Here is a 15,509-nt window from a genome sequence, read left to right on the forward strand (position 1 = left end):
GTCTCTCCTGGCCACGTGCCCAAAGTAAGTGAGACTGAGCTTCAAAATCCACACTTCCAATGAGAAATTTGATTTCATCCTTTCCAAGATAGACCTGTTTGCTCTCTCGGTGGGCCAATGATATATTTAATACTTTTGTTCAGTACCACAACTCAAAGGCATTGATTCTTCTTCTGTAATCCTTAGTCATTATCCAGCTTTCTGAAACATTGCAAATAACTGAGAAGACCATGTCCTGCATTCGGCACACCTTAGTCTCTAGACTGATTATGATTGCTCTTTAGCTCTGTGAAGAGGTCTTTGACAGCACACTTTCCAATTGCAATTTGTCCTTTTATTTCCTGATTGCTGGTGTCAAAAGTGTTGATTGTGAAGCCAAACAAGCTGAAATTGCTAACAATCTCAGTCTTTTCCTTCATCTATCGTGGTGCTGCCAAATGGTCCAGTGGTAAGGATCTTTGTATTATTGACATTGTGTTTCTATCTATATTGAAGACCACAGTCCTTGACCTTCTGCAGACAATGCTTCAGGTCCTCCTCAGTTTCAGCAAGCAAGGTTGTGTTACCTACATAACATGGGTTGTTGATGAATCTTCAACCAGTCTTGATACCACATTACTCTTCATTGAGTCCAGCCTTACGGATGATCTGTTCTGCACATAGATTGAAAAGATATGAAGAGAGAATGTATCCCTGACATAATCCTCTCTTGATTTTGAATCTTGCTCTGTTCCCCAGACTGCTTCCTAGTCCAATGATAGGTTTCACATGAACACAATCCGGTGCTCTGGGATTCCCATTCTCTTCAAGGTTAGCCACAATTTGTTGTGATCCATACATTCAAATGCCTTTGTGTAATAAATTAAACACAGAATCCTCTGGTATTCTTTGCTTTCAGCCAAGATCCATATGTCATTGGTGGTAATGTCTCTAGGGCCTCTTCTAAACCTGGTTTGTATTTCTTCATCAATATACTGTTTAAATAGTTTTGGATAATCTTGAGCCTCAGAGCCATGTGGAAAAGAAAGAGGCACCCAAGGAACTCCAGGAGGCATTGGATGGCAAGAGTGGAACATCTGTGAGTTGGTAGATCCTATGAACCATGGCCCTGAATCATTCCCTATCCTGTGCCATCCTCATCATCTCTTAAACACTTGAGTTCATTATTAAAGTCAGTGTGTCAATCCACCTTGTTGAGGAGCTTCTCTTACACTGATCTCTTACCTTTCTAAGCATGATACCTTTTCCCCAAGAACTGGCCTTTCCTAACAACATGCCCAAAATGTATGAGATAAAGTTTTACTTTAATTTCCTCTAATGAGCATCCTGGATGCACTTTCTCCAAGATGTATTTTTACTTTTGCAAGTACATAGGATACTCAGTACTTTCCTGATCACAACTGAAAGGCATTGATCCTTTTTTCTATGATCTTTAGTCATTGTTTAACTTTCAGATGCATGTTGCTGTTGTGTACTGTAGAGTCGGAACCAACCTATAGCTGACCCTCAGGTTGGTTTCCAGAGGCAGTTAATTGCATGGGAGGAGGTTGTCCATCCCTTTCCCATAGAGCAGTTGGTGGCCTCAAATAGTGTACCTTCGATTGCAGTGAAGCTTCTTGCCAGTAGGTCACCAGGACTTCATATTCAATTGAATAGCTAGCAATTGGGGGCCAAGGATGGGGGAAGATTATGTCTCAAATAAAGCACCTTAGTCTTTAAATGGAGAGCATTGCTCCTTAACACCTTGAAGAGATCCTTGACTGTAGATTTTTCCCAATATAATACATCTTTTGGTTTCTTGACTTGGTATCTTGCTGGTATCCGGGATGTTTCTTATGGATCTAAGCAAGGTAAATTTGTTGACAACTTCAATGTTGTGTCCCTCTCCCATGATGTTGTCTATTAGCTTAGTGGTGATGATTGTTGTCTTCTTGGTGTTGAGATGTAATCCTTACTGAAGGCTGTAGACTTTTATCTTCTGCGGCAAGTGGTTCAAGTCTTCCTTGCTTTCCACAAATAAGGTAGGGTAATTTGCACAACAGTTTGCTGATAAGTCTTTCTTAGACATTGGTGCCACATTCTTTTTCATAAATTCTAGCCTTTTAAGTGATTTTATCAACATATATATTGAATAGAGGGAGAATATAGAATTGTGTGGAGAAAGAATACAGCTCTGACACACATCTTTAGTGATTCTAAAAGATGCAGTGAAGAGCAACATTATGAATGATCCAGGAAGCATCAAAAGAAGAAGGAAAGAATAAACAGAGCCATTGTATTAAAAAGAACTGGCTCATATGGAACCATTTCTGAAAGTAAAGTATGATTGAGCACCAATGGTAATAAAGGAAGTTCAAGTTTCAGGTAAGTCCCCAGAAATTTATGGAATAGCAATTAAAATACTAAAAATAATAATTAAAAAAAAGAAACAGATGAAGTCCTGGACATGTTCATCAGTCGGTGTCAAGAAATTTGGAAGAAAGCTAACTGGCCAACTGACTCAAGAGCTCCATATTTGTTCCCATTCCCAAAAGAGGGTGATCCAACAGAATGTGGGAATTGTCTAAAAATATAACTAATATCACGCATGAGTCAAATCTTGCTGAATGTTAAACAAAATGGATTGGAACAGTACAAAAATTGAGAACTGCCAGAAATTCAGGCTGGATTTAGAGGACACCATGGTGTCAGAGATGTCATTGCTGACTTCAAGTAGATCCTGGGTGAAAGCAAGAATACCAGAATAATGCCCATACGTGCTTTATTGAGTGTGCTAAGGCATTTGATTGTTTAGATCATAGCAAATTATGGCTAGCATTGAGAAGAATGGGAATTTCAGAACACTTAATTGTGCTCATATAATACCTATACTCAGACCCTCAGTTGTAGAGATGATTAGATAATTGTCAGGATTAATTAACATTGAAAAAGTTGACTCTAGGTCAAGCATGATGACATTTTAGAAGATGACTATCACAGAGCATTTTTATCATGCAAGGAACCCTTTTTCTACATGCTGGATATATTCAACTGCAAAAGTTCCTGGATGATGCAAATATTTAGCATACAGATACTAAAGGAAAGGTTGGTGTTCTTTTTAAACCTTATTTTTTTTGAGTGAAAATTTACAAATCACTTGGGCTTTTACTTCATCCATTCATGAACATTAATTACTATTGATTTATGTAAATAATTAATTACAAATACTAATTGATCCTTCATAAGGTTGGTAGTTGGAATCTACCCAGAGGCAACTTGGAATTAAAGTCTAACAGTCTGCTTTTGAAAAAATAAATCACAGAAATCCTGGTTCTCTACTGATTTACTTGGAGTTTCCATGAATAATGTTCATTCAATTGTTGCTGTTGTTAGGTGCTGTCGAGTCAAGTACTCATAGTGACCCTATGAATGAAAGATCTGAACCCTGTTCTATTCTACACCAGCCTCACACTTACTGATACACAAAAGCTCATTATGGCAGTCACTATGTCAATCCACCTGGTTGAGGGTCTTCCTCTCCTTTGCCAACCCTCCACCCTTCCCAGTATCCTGTCCTTCTCCAAAGAATAGTTCCTCCTAGCAACATGCCCAGAGTATGTGATGCAAAGCTTCATCAATCTTGTCTCCAAAGTGTACTTCAGCTACACCATCTCCAAGGCATATCTGTTTGTTCTCTTGGCCATCCATGGGATGTTTAGTGCTCTTCTCCAACACCACAGCTCAAAGGCATCAATTCTTTTCCTGTCATTTTCCTTATTCATTGTCCAGCTCTCAAATGTATAGCAAGTAACTGGAAAGACTATGGCACCTTAGTCCTCAAACTGACATCATTGTTGTTGTTGCTATGTGCCGTCGAGTTGTTTGTGACTCATAGAGACCCTATGAACAATAGCCCTAAACCCTGCTCTATCCTGTGCCAATCGCATTGCCTCTGACACACCCATCCCGATTACCCCAATCACTGAATCAGTCCACCTCATAGTGGGTCTTCCCCTCCCTTGCTGTCCCTCCACCCTACCAAGCATGCTGTCCCTCTCCAAGGACCTGTCTCTCCTTACAACATGTCCAAAGACTGTAAAACGAAGCCCCAGAATCCTTGCCTCCAAGGAGTAGCCTGGTTTAACCCTCTCTAGGATGAATCTGTTTGTTTTCTTGGCAGTCCATGGTACATTCAATACTCTTCTCCAGCACCACAGCTCAAAGGCGTCAATTCTCCTTCTATCCTCCCTAGTCATTGTCCAACTCTCTGATGCATAAAAAGTGATTGCAAAGACCATGGCCTGTATCAGGCGGACCTTAGTCTCCAGAGAGACACTGTTGCTCTTGAGTACTATAGAGAGGTCCCTAACAGCAGACTTCCCCATCGCAATTCGTTTTTTTATTTCCTGGCTGCTGGTGCCAAGAGTGTTGCCCGTGGAGCTGAGCAAACTGAAGCTGTGAACAATCTCAATCTCTTCGCCATCCATCCTGATGCTACCGATTGGTCCAGTGGTGAGAATCTTTGTCTTCTTGACATTGAGCCTCAGTCCATACTGAAGGCTGCAGCAGATTTTCCCAATGCTATGTGTCTCTTTCTTTCCTAACTGCTGGTATCAAGGGTGTTAATTGTGGATCTAAGAAAGATGAAGCTGTTGAGTTTGTAGGGTTTTCAAAGGCCTGTTATTCAGCAAGTAGATGGCCCATCCTGCTTCCTAGTCTGTCTTAATATATAAGGGAGTTCCACCATAACCTGTGCATTAGGAGTATCCCTTATGGCATTTGACATACCAGTGGCATAGATTTGAGTATCACAGCAACCTCAAGTTATCTCAGTACAGCAAACTGACAAATGTTTTAACACTTAGAACATTGTTCTCCCCAAACACAATTAACAACAGGCCCAAGGGTTCAAGTGACTTTTAAGTACAAAGACTCAACCACCCAAGTTCTGATTGCTTAAACAAGAGGCTTCTAGCCCACAGCTGATTGTTAAGTGTTGAGTGTTCACTCAGTAACAGCTGGTAAAAATGTTAATGCATATGTCATATGCTTATCAAGACACCCTACTGGGTAGAGATAAAATTTGCCCATTCATTTCATTAATTCTCTTACTGAGCACGTACTAAGTGATGGTACTGTGCTTAGTGCTATGGATACAACTACTGGTATGGAATTTATAGTCTCTGTAAATTCATGTAGGTATTGTGCAGTTCTGAAGATGAGGTTATGGTCTTTCCTCAAATACTTCCAAGTCATGTTTCAGAAGTATCAAGACTATGAGACTCAACACAGGGTCTAATACATATTATTATATATACAAATAATACTCTCTGCTCTAGCACATTTTTTTTGCTGTCAGGCTAAAAGTAAAAGAAAAATCCCAAGCTATTTCCTTGGTCCACTTGCCTTTACTTACATGTTGGATTAAGTGATATCTGCTATAGGCTTTTTTCATTCTTCAAGAATTACTTCCACAATGTAGAATGGAAAATACATCACATTAATTTGAGCTTTAGTTTTTAGGTTTCTGCATATGCATACCTGATTTCTAAGAATTTATCTCAAGCCTGTTTTTGTACCACTTGTTGGTACACCAATCCTCTTAGGGTTCAATAAATGACAAGATCAGAACCCTGAGAGAGGCAACATTCAGATGTAGTAATATCCTTTACTGAGTATTGACTCTGTGCTCAGGTTGGTCACAAATTCTGTCACCTCTATTAGCACGTTTACTCTTCAACGAAGAAGGCAGTTCTTTCTTCCCTCCTAAAAGATTTCAATGAACAAAATATTATAAATAGTTTCAAAAATGCAATGGCATTTTCCACATTAACTCTCCAATGACTAATAAGGTAGATTTTGGATTTGTTGTTCCACAGACACAATTCTGTCTCTGCTTTGTAGCCTTAAGTCATCACAATTCTAATTATACTCCAACTTTCGCAAATGAGATCATTGCTGCTATTGAATCTCATCTTTTTCTTTTAGGCCTTGGTGTGATGATGATGGTCTTTAAGAGCTAGGAGGTCCTTTAGCTATTGTCAATCAGACAGCTTGTTCGCTCTCACTAGTGTGGTGAGGATGGAAAGTGGCCTAGGAGACACCAAGAAGGCAGTTATCATTGTTAAAGATCAGAGGGAAGAATTATTTTCTCAAGGTCACACTATTAATGAGTGTTAAAGTAAGTGACATATAGTTAAGTGCTAAGTGGAATATCTGTTTGAACTCATTTTAGAGGGAGTCTTCACAAACAAGGCGTTATTGGCACGGCAGGCTCATTCTTCTCCATGCCCCTTGTCTGAGAACTGCCCAGCCTCTCACACCCAAGATATTGACCAGAGATTTTGTTTATAGTGGAAGAATTCATTTACCTTTCCTTGACCTCGGCTGTTTGAACTAAATGTATACACCTGACCCAACTTGGGCCCATTAAATTCTCTCTCTTGGGAACTTCAAATCGTTCCTCAATTTAATTAGCCTCTGTTCTATGGGAAGTAATGTAAACAAGGCCTGAGGTTGTCTTGTTTGCTTTTGTGCATTTGGAACAAAAAAATCCAGTCAAAGGTAGAGAAGAGGAGACATAGAGTATTACTAACATAAAGAGGGATGGATAGAAATACCGAGAGATAAACACACAACACACACAAAAGTGCACACAGAGAGACGGAGACTATGCACATAGACATAGGAAAAGAGGTACACATCCATGCTGAAACACTAATAAATGCTAAAGAGACAAAAAGGAGGAAGGGAGAGAAAGAGACCAGGGAGAGAGAGAGAGAGAGAGGGAGGGAGAGGGAGAGGGAGAGGGAGAGGAGGAGAGAAGAGGAGAGAGGAGAGGGGAGAGTGGAAAAGGAAAAAAAGAGGGAGAGGAAGCAGGAGAATAATGTGAATGATAAACAGAGAAGTAACTTGTATGGATAGCAAAGGCTTTAACTACTAGCTCTGTGTTTAGGCATGTTAACTCAACAATATTCTAGCATGCAACTAAGAATTTAAACTTATTTTCATGTCTCTTAATGCCACAACACACTGTTCTTATTTTACAATCCTTTGGATTAAATTTACGTTAATGATGTAGCACTGCGTTTTTCCCACTCCTTCTCCATATTTTTCTGTTCCTATAAAAACCTGCACAGCTGGTATTTATTTGGGTTTCCTTTTATAGCCTGAAAAATATTTAGGCTTGTTTACCACAAGTGGGAAACTGGAGGCATTATACATACAAACATATATATTGGCATATTTCTTTAAAAAACACTGGTTTATAAAAAACACATTAATTTTTAAAATAGCAGCTCATTAATATAATGCAGCAGTTTTCAGTAGCTCTATTTCTTTTCATCATGCTTTTTCTGCTTCCAGTTGCCTCTTTAAAAAACACTCACAAAAACCAACACCAACCCAATACTGTTTTTTGAACATAACATTTAGAAAGGTGTGATTAAGAAATCACCTACTGAATATCTCTGCGAACTCTTTAGTTTCTATGGAAATAACTAAGTAAAATTTAATTCCCTTATCAGTCACTAAAAGCTTAAAATGATTCATATTAGCTTGACAATTACAGTAGTTGGTGGCTCTTATCAGAGGAGAGCATCATTTGCTTATTTTATTGTCACGATTGCACTGCTTTGCTTTATGTGGTGGTATTTTGAATGTAAGAGCCTGCTTACTACAATGGTTAAAACAATTGGCTGCGCTAACCAAAAGGTTAGATATTCAAACCTATGAACTAGTCTTTAGGAAAAAGATGTCACAGTTTCTCTTTGTAAACGTTTATAGCCTTCGAATATAGACTATAGAAACTCTGCAGGGTTGGGTCTAGTCTGTCACCATAAACTTGAATCTGCTTGACAGAAATTTTTAGGTCCCTTGAAAGCAGGGGATAAATATCTTTGTCAGTTGGAAGCCCACAGATCTTCATCATTATGAGCATGGGGAACCTGCATAACTCCTTAATAGGGAACTCAGGAGCAGCGCAAATGGTTAAATCCTCCACAGATAACCAAAAGAGTGGTGATTTGACTGGATCCAGAGGTACCTTAGAAGAAAGTCACATCTGTTGTTGTTATGTGCCGTCGAGTCGCTTGTGACTCATAGCGACACTATGTATCAAAGCTCTAAACTCTGCTCTGTCCTGTGCCAATCTCATTGTCTCCGACACACTCATCCCAATTTCCCCAGTCACTGAATCAATCCATCTCCCAGAGGGCCTTCCCCTCCTGCACCTGCCCTCCACCCTCCCAAGCATGATGTCTTTCTCCAAGGACCTGTCTCTCCTTACAACATGACCAAAGTATGTCAGACAAAGCCCCAGAATCCTTGCCTCCAAGGAGCAGCCAGGTTTAACCCTCTCCAGGGTGAATCTGTTTTCTTAGCAGTCCATGGCACCCTCAGCACTCTTCTCCAACACCAAAGCTCAAAAGCATCAATTCTCCTTCTGTCCTCCCTGGTCATTGTCCAGCTCTCTGACGTATAACGAGTGATTGCAAGACCATGGCCTGTACCAGGTGCACCTTAGTCTCCGGAGAGACACCATTGCTCTTGAGTACTTTAGAGAGGTCCCTAAAAATTAGCTACTGGAAACTATGGAGCAGAATTTCACTCCAACACATTACCATGAGTTGTCTGGTAGATGCCACTAAACAACTTCCTTCAAGATTCAATGATCAGTATCTGTCTCAAAACAGTGACATGTGTGCATGATCTGTGCTTTGGGCACAAGCACATGTAATTTGTGAGCACTTGATATTTGGTCTTTCCTTGGTAAGCTCCTTGTTTGTCATGTCATTGTATGCTAACCATACAATTAACTGTTTTCTGTTAGGTTAATATTGTTGGATGCCATCGAGGCAAGTACGACTCAGTGACCCTATGAATAAAAGATCTAAGCCCTGTTCTATCCTGCACCATGCTCACACTTCCTGACACACAAGATCCCATTGCAACAGACACTGTGTCAATATACCTCATTGAAGGTCTTCTTCTCCGTCTACCCTCCACCCTGCCCAGCATCACGTCCTTCTCCAAGGAATATCCCCTCCTAGCAACATGCCCAAAATATGTGAGGTGAACCCTCATTCAGTTAGGTTGTTGTTGTTAGGTGCCTTCAAATCGTAGCATTCAGTTAGGTATTGAGTATTTATAGGAGAGTGGGTAGATTTTCAGCTCTACAATGAAAGAAAGGATCTACCCATGACAAACCTCACGAGTTATATTGTTGGATCTTATTATAGGATGAAATTATCAACTATTGGTAAGACCTTTAAAGTCAAGTGAAACATTTCTAAGAAGACAGTAAAAAAAAAATAATTCAAATGGCTCCAAAGATACATTAGAAACATGTTATATATAGCTTTTATCTGAAAATTCAAGGTTCTCAGAAGAGTTCTTCTGTAATAACCCTTATAAAGAACCCTTATAAGGGCATTTGTGTCAGTTAGGTTATAATCTCTTATTTTCAAGTGTTGGTAATGCTTTTGGACAATCTTGATCACATTTTGTATTTGAAATGTTTCACTTCTCTCTAGTACTACATTTTTAGTCTTTATCTTCTCTGTTTCACAATTAGAAAGCGTTAGATAAAAGTCAGGTTTACGAAATTATATCTCCCCTCAAACCTAATATAAAATATATGCTTGAAATGTTCTTCAGAATTCAACCATTAGTGGTTATAATCATTAAGGCTGTGTGTCAGCTGGGCTTCCCATGATTCTCTGCTTTGGTAGTTAAGAAGTAATCATTCCTTAAATGAGAGCTGGTGTGATGTAATCACTTCCTTGGTAACATTTCCCGTGAGCAGCTAGGCAATTGAAAAGAAGTTTTTTGGTAGTGTGGTCGGAATCAAATGCTTATGGATGTCTGGCAAAATTTTGTTTGCTGTTTGTATGATGTAGGCCCTGTATCATGACAGCAGGTGACTTCTGGTTCTTTGAATTTGAGCCAATTTGAGTCCTATCAATTTTCCTGCCAATTTTAGATTCATTATCTTTGCTGCCATCCGATCTGCTCTCTTGGGTTTGTTAGCAGCTACAACCACAAGAATCAGGAAATATCTCTAATACACTGTCTTGAACTATGAAAATGGAATTCTCCAGCCTCTGCAAATGCATGGTAAGGAGCTGAACTGCCAGCCCAAGGTACATAGTTTAAATCCTTCAGATGCTACACAGGAGAAAGATGGGCAATCTTTTGTGTGACTTACTGCCTTGTTTCTCTACAGATCTCAGTGTAGTATACTTGTGAATATTTTTTTTTTTTTGGTCTTTTCTCACTTGACATTGTTGTCTTTCATCCTGAACTAAACAACTTGACCATTTGTAGAGGACACTAGAAGTACTGGAAAAGAAAATGAGTGTTTGTAAAATCAATTGTGATAAAGAAAGGGAGAGGTACACTCCCTAGAAAGCCTAGTCACTACTTTTCTGGTTGTCTGCAAGTATTACACATTGCCAAAAGTTGAAGAAGACTTAGTCTTCTATGTGGCAATTCCCCAGTCACTTTCTGTCTCTATCCTTTACATGTTTGTTTTTTTCTCTTTGTCTAAAATACTTGCTCCTACTTGATTGTTAAAATCTATTTGCTTTAGAAAACAAGTTTGTCTTCTAATGAGTATATTTTTATTCTGAGGGCCATCAGCCAATTACATAAGGCATAATATGAATTACTAAATCATCAAAGTGTCTAGTGTACTCACTGATCTCAGGAAACATTCTTAATTCATCTTCGCACCTAAAATAGTGTGTCAAGGTATAGACTTCCGATGACATATCCGTTGGATAAATAAACAAGGGATTAATTAAAGAAATTATGACTTGGCCATTACATAGAAACTTATAAGTTTCTATACAATACTAATATGCTATTAAGACTAATGTGAGAAATACTTTCAACATTATAAGTGTAGACTGAAGATTGTAGAATAATATTTGTATATTTGTATATACTTGTATGATTCCAAGTATGTTAATATGTAAGTATAGACAGGGAAAGATCCTAGAGAAAAGTATTACACCTAACTACTGCAGTAATTATGTAATTTTTTAGTATTAAAGTTGTTTATCATACTTATGCATATATATAGTTATAATTTTAAATAAAATTAAATCATTTGAATTCAATCATTCATAGAAATTTTCTTTTTGAAAATAGATTAATGTAATGAATTATAATGTCTAATCAAACCCTTCTTGGATATTGCCTTTTCCTTTATGTTTCCTGATAGTAGTACTACAATTTCATTTGGCCATCTAGATAGAAAGTTCCTTTCGTGTTCTTGCTTTCCTGGAATTTTTAACCTCGTGTCATCTTCTCCTCTTATCAGTGGGGTAGTATTCAGCTACGGTGACTTCCATTAAAAGCCCAGTTAGTTGTACAGATAACTATCTACTCTGCATTTTTTCCCATTTATAAATGATACTGAATGTAAACATGACTTCAACTCAAACACAGAGGATTCTTACCTGAACTACCTTTAAACTAAGAGGTAGGGGATTGTGGAAGAAGCAGCAAAAGGGAGTAAGTAGTGAAGGGGATTAAAGGGTCATGATATGACTTAGTTATTTAATGCTACATTCACATTTTCAATGTAAAAACATCCTGGAAAAACAGCAGTCTCCACTTTTCTATTCTGTGTTCTTGTTTTGGCTGTTGTTGTTTTTATAAAAACTGTATTCTCACCATTTCAGAGAAGGATTAATATCCCCAAATCTCATTATTGTATGATTGTTCCCTGATGGTTTCTTTGTTTGCACATTGTAATTATGGATAGCATTAATTGTTCACAAAACTACCATTTCGCTACTCTATTTTTGCATATATTTCAAATACCCATTATAATTTTCTATCTACTGTATAGTAAATTTATTCCATTACAGAAAAGCAATGTGCTCGGGTTTCTACACTGCCATGCACAAGGTTAGAATACTTTGTAAGGAATCTAAATTATTTTGGAGCAGAGGTGACTATGGGTTTCTGTGTAAATCTCCTCATAGCACCTCCTGCCATGGTACCATGGTACCATGGTTTTTTTTCCCTCAGAGATGCCGTAATTTTAGGTTGCATTTGTTGCTTCCTTTGGCAACCAAATGTCCCATCATTGCAAATTGATGGCAGTAAAATTGACCTTTATTATGGCCTTTATATTTCCTTAACTCAGAAGGATTTACAGCATTATATTTTGTTACCACATTGACTGTTAATGGGAACTATAAAAGAATGACTGAATTCTACATATCCTTTTTATTTTTTGATGGCCTTGGCAATATTTATCAACTGCACTTTCAGATTTTTAGATATCTTTCTCTTTGGACAATACATCCAGGATTTTGTAAAACCGAAGCTTTTTTCCTTTTGAAACACGCACATTTTGCTATATGCTGTCAAAATAATTAAATGCTTGTTATAAATTTTAGCACTTAAAATGACAAAATCATAGCATGTAGAATAATGGAAGAAGTAATTCTGAAAAAAACCCACACACAACAGAGCAGAGAAAAAAATAAAAGAAAAATCCTGCAAGGTAATTCAAACTGCTTTAACTGTAAATAATGAGGATTTAATAAAGCTCCTATCCTAAAATATCTCATTTCTAAGTACATATGACATTTCTTTTCATATTAATTGCCTTTTTCATTGCTGTCTTTATATAATGTATATAAAGGTTACATTCTTCATTATGGAAGCAACTATGAATTTCTTAATCTACAGCTATCTTTTAAAGGCTGCCAAGGGCTGCACAGACCTCCTTTCAAAATGGAAGGACACTTTGGATTTTAAACCCGAACTGGAAGGGCCGTGCTGCTACTGAGTATTTATCAGAGAAAAGAAAAATAATTCTCCCTGGAGTAATAGGCATGAGTGAAACCTGTTATGAAGGGCTGGCTAGGTTTTACTATCTTTGTGTGCTTTAGTCTTGTGCTGGCAGCTCTGAAGGACAGCCAGAGAGGACTGGTCCTTGGAATGTGGGTGACAATAAGGAGAACAAAGATGCTGATTTGCATCCACAGTCTCTCTCTCAGATAATGTATCTACGTTTCCCTGTCAGCCTGCTGCCACTGTAACCACTAGGATTGAACTAAATATTCAAAATAGCCTTCTTTTTCCAAATAGGCAGCTTTTTGAAAACTGTATTCTTTTTTTTTCTTTTTGCCCACCACTTCTTCACGCACGCAATGACATTTTGTTTACTGAATCTTTTAATTTAAATATAGACTGAAATACCACTAGATTAATGCTTATTTACCTTTCAATTAATCTTTGGATATTTCATTTCATGCAATTTTTTTTGCTTTAGTTTAGTTTTAAATTAGTAATACATTTCCACTCTTTAAAAATAATGAAGTCTGTTTGTTGTTGTTATGTGCTATCAAGTTGCTGTGACTCATAGCAACCTAATGTACAATAGTTATGAAACCTCTATCTTGAGCTAACTTCATTGTCTCTGACACACCTACACCCATTACTCCAGTCACTGAGTCAATCCATCTAATGCAGGGTCTTCCTGATGTCCCTCTCAAAGGACTGGCTCCTCTTTGCAACATCCCCAAAGTGTTTCAGACAAAGCTTCAAAATTCTTGCCTCCAAGAAGAAGCCTGGTTTCAACCCCTCCAGGACGAATGTGTTTGTTCTCTTAGCAGTCCATGGTATATTCAATACTCTTCATCACTACAACTCAAAGGCATTGATTAATTTCTATTATCCTTAGTTACTGCTCAGCTCTCTGATGCATAGCAAGTGAGTGTATTGTAGATGTTATATGTATGTGCTTTTTAAAAAAAGGACATGAACCCATTGAAATTCCACCTGCAGCAGTACCATCTTATGTTCCAGAATCCAGAGAAAGATACCAACAGATAGAGGGTTACTATCCAGTGGCTCCTCATCCCTCTCAGATCAGACCTTCATACCTCAGAGAGCCTCCTTATAGCCGGCTTCCACCTCCTCCCCAGCCTCATCCTAGCCTAGATGAATTGCATCGCAGAAGAAAGGAAATAATGGCCCAGCTAGAAGAAAGAAAAGTCATCTCTCCACCTCCTTTTGCACCTTCACCAACATTGCCTCCTACCTTCCATCAGGAGGAATTTTTAGATGAAGACTTGAAGATAGCTGGGAAATACAAAGGAAATGATTATAGCCAATACTCTCCTTGGTCTTGTGACACCATTGGTTCCTACATTGGAACCAAAGATGCAAAACCCAAAGATGTGGCAGCAGGAAGTGTGGAAATGATGAATGTGGACAGTAAAGGAATGAGAGACCAGAGGTTGGATCTTCAGAGAAGAGCAGCAGAAACCTGTGATGATGACCTCATCCCATTTGGAGATCAACCAACAGTATCTCGGTTTGGTGCCATCTCTCGAACTTCCAAAACAATATATCAGGGTACTGGTCCAATGCAGGCTATGGCACCTCAGGGAGCTCTCACAAAGTCCATTAACATTTCAGATTATAGTCCATATGGAACCCATGGTGGCTGGAGAGGCTCCCCGTATTCACCTCATCAAAACATACCTTCTCAGGGACACTTCAGTGAGAGAGAGAGAATGTCAGTGTCAGAAGTGACCAGTCATGGAAAACCCCTTCCATCTGCTGAGAGAGAACAGCTACGACTAGAATTACAGCAACTGAACCATCAGATCAACCAACAGACCCAGCTACGTGGACTAGAGGCTGTTAGTAACAGGCTGGTTTGCAGAGGGAGGCGAACACACTGGCAGGCCAGCCACAACCTCCACCACCAACTCCAAAATGGCCTGGAATGATCTCAAGTGAGCAGTTGAGCTTGGAATTGCACCAAGTGGAAAGGGAAATTGGTAAGAGAACTCGAGAACTCAGTATGGAGAACCAGTGTTCTCTAGACATGAAAAGCAAACTGAGTACCAGTAAACAAGCAGAAAATGGACAGCCAGAATCACAAAACAAGGTTCCAGCTGAGGACCTTACATTGACATTCAGTGATGTACCGAACGGATCAGCCCTGACACAAGAGAATATCAGCCTCCTATCAAACAAGACCAGCTCCCTGAACCTAGCAGAGGACCCCGACAGAGGAGAGGATAACAATGACTCCCAAAGATCAGGAGTTACACCTAGTTCTGCTTCCTAAAATGTGAAGAGTCCTACTTTTATCTTCTGTAATCAATTTGTGGGACCTAGGGGTAGGAGAATGAATAACTTCAAAATATATTCTCTAAAAGTGGTCAGAGAAATCCAGGAAAAGCACCAGAGGCAATGTGCACAGACACCACTACTAAAAACAAACCCTGCACATAGTTTAAAAAAAAAAAAAAAGGACATGAAGCATTTCTCTGTAGAATTGTAAATCATAATTTCAAGTAGAGTTGTTTTGGAAATGCTTTCATTAAAGAGCATCTCCTCCTTTCCAAAAGAGTTAAAGGTACAAATCATGGACATTCAGCCATTTAAGGTGATAGACATTATACAAATATTTTTATGCTCCAAAACATTCACAACCTTTGTCTCTAAGGCACAATAATTGCTTTAAACCAGTAATGATTTTCAGTTTC

General features: G+C 38.6%; 1 pseudogene; it reads left to right on the forward strand.

The window, feature by feature from the left end:
• Positions 1 to 7,916: 7,916 nt before the first annotated feature.
• On the forward strand, positions 7,917 to 15,088 carry LOC102863920 (annotated as a pseudogene).
• Positions 15,089 to 15,509: the final 421 nt, after the last annotated feature.

Source organism: Elephantulus edwardii, unplaced genomic scaffold (genome assembly GCF_000299155.1).
Source record: "Elephantulus edwardii isolate Elephantulus edwardi_28Jun2011 unplaced genomic scaffold, EleEdw1.0 scaffold00084, whole genome shotgun sequence".
NCBI lineage: Eukaryota > Metazoa > Chordata > Mammalia > Macroscelidea > Macroscelididae > Elephantulus > Elephantulus edwardii.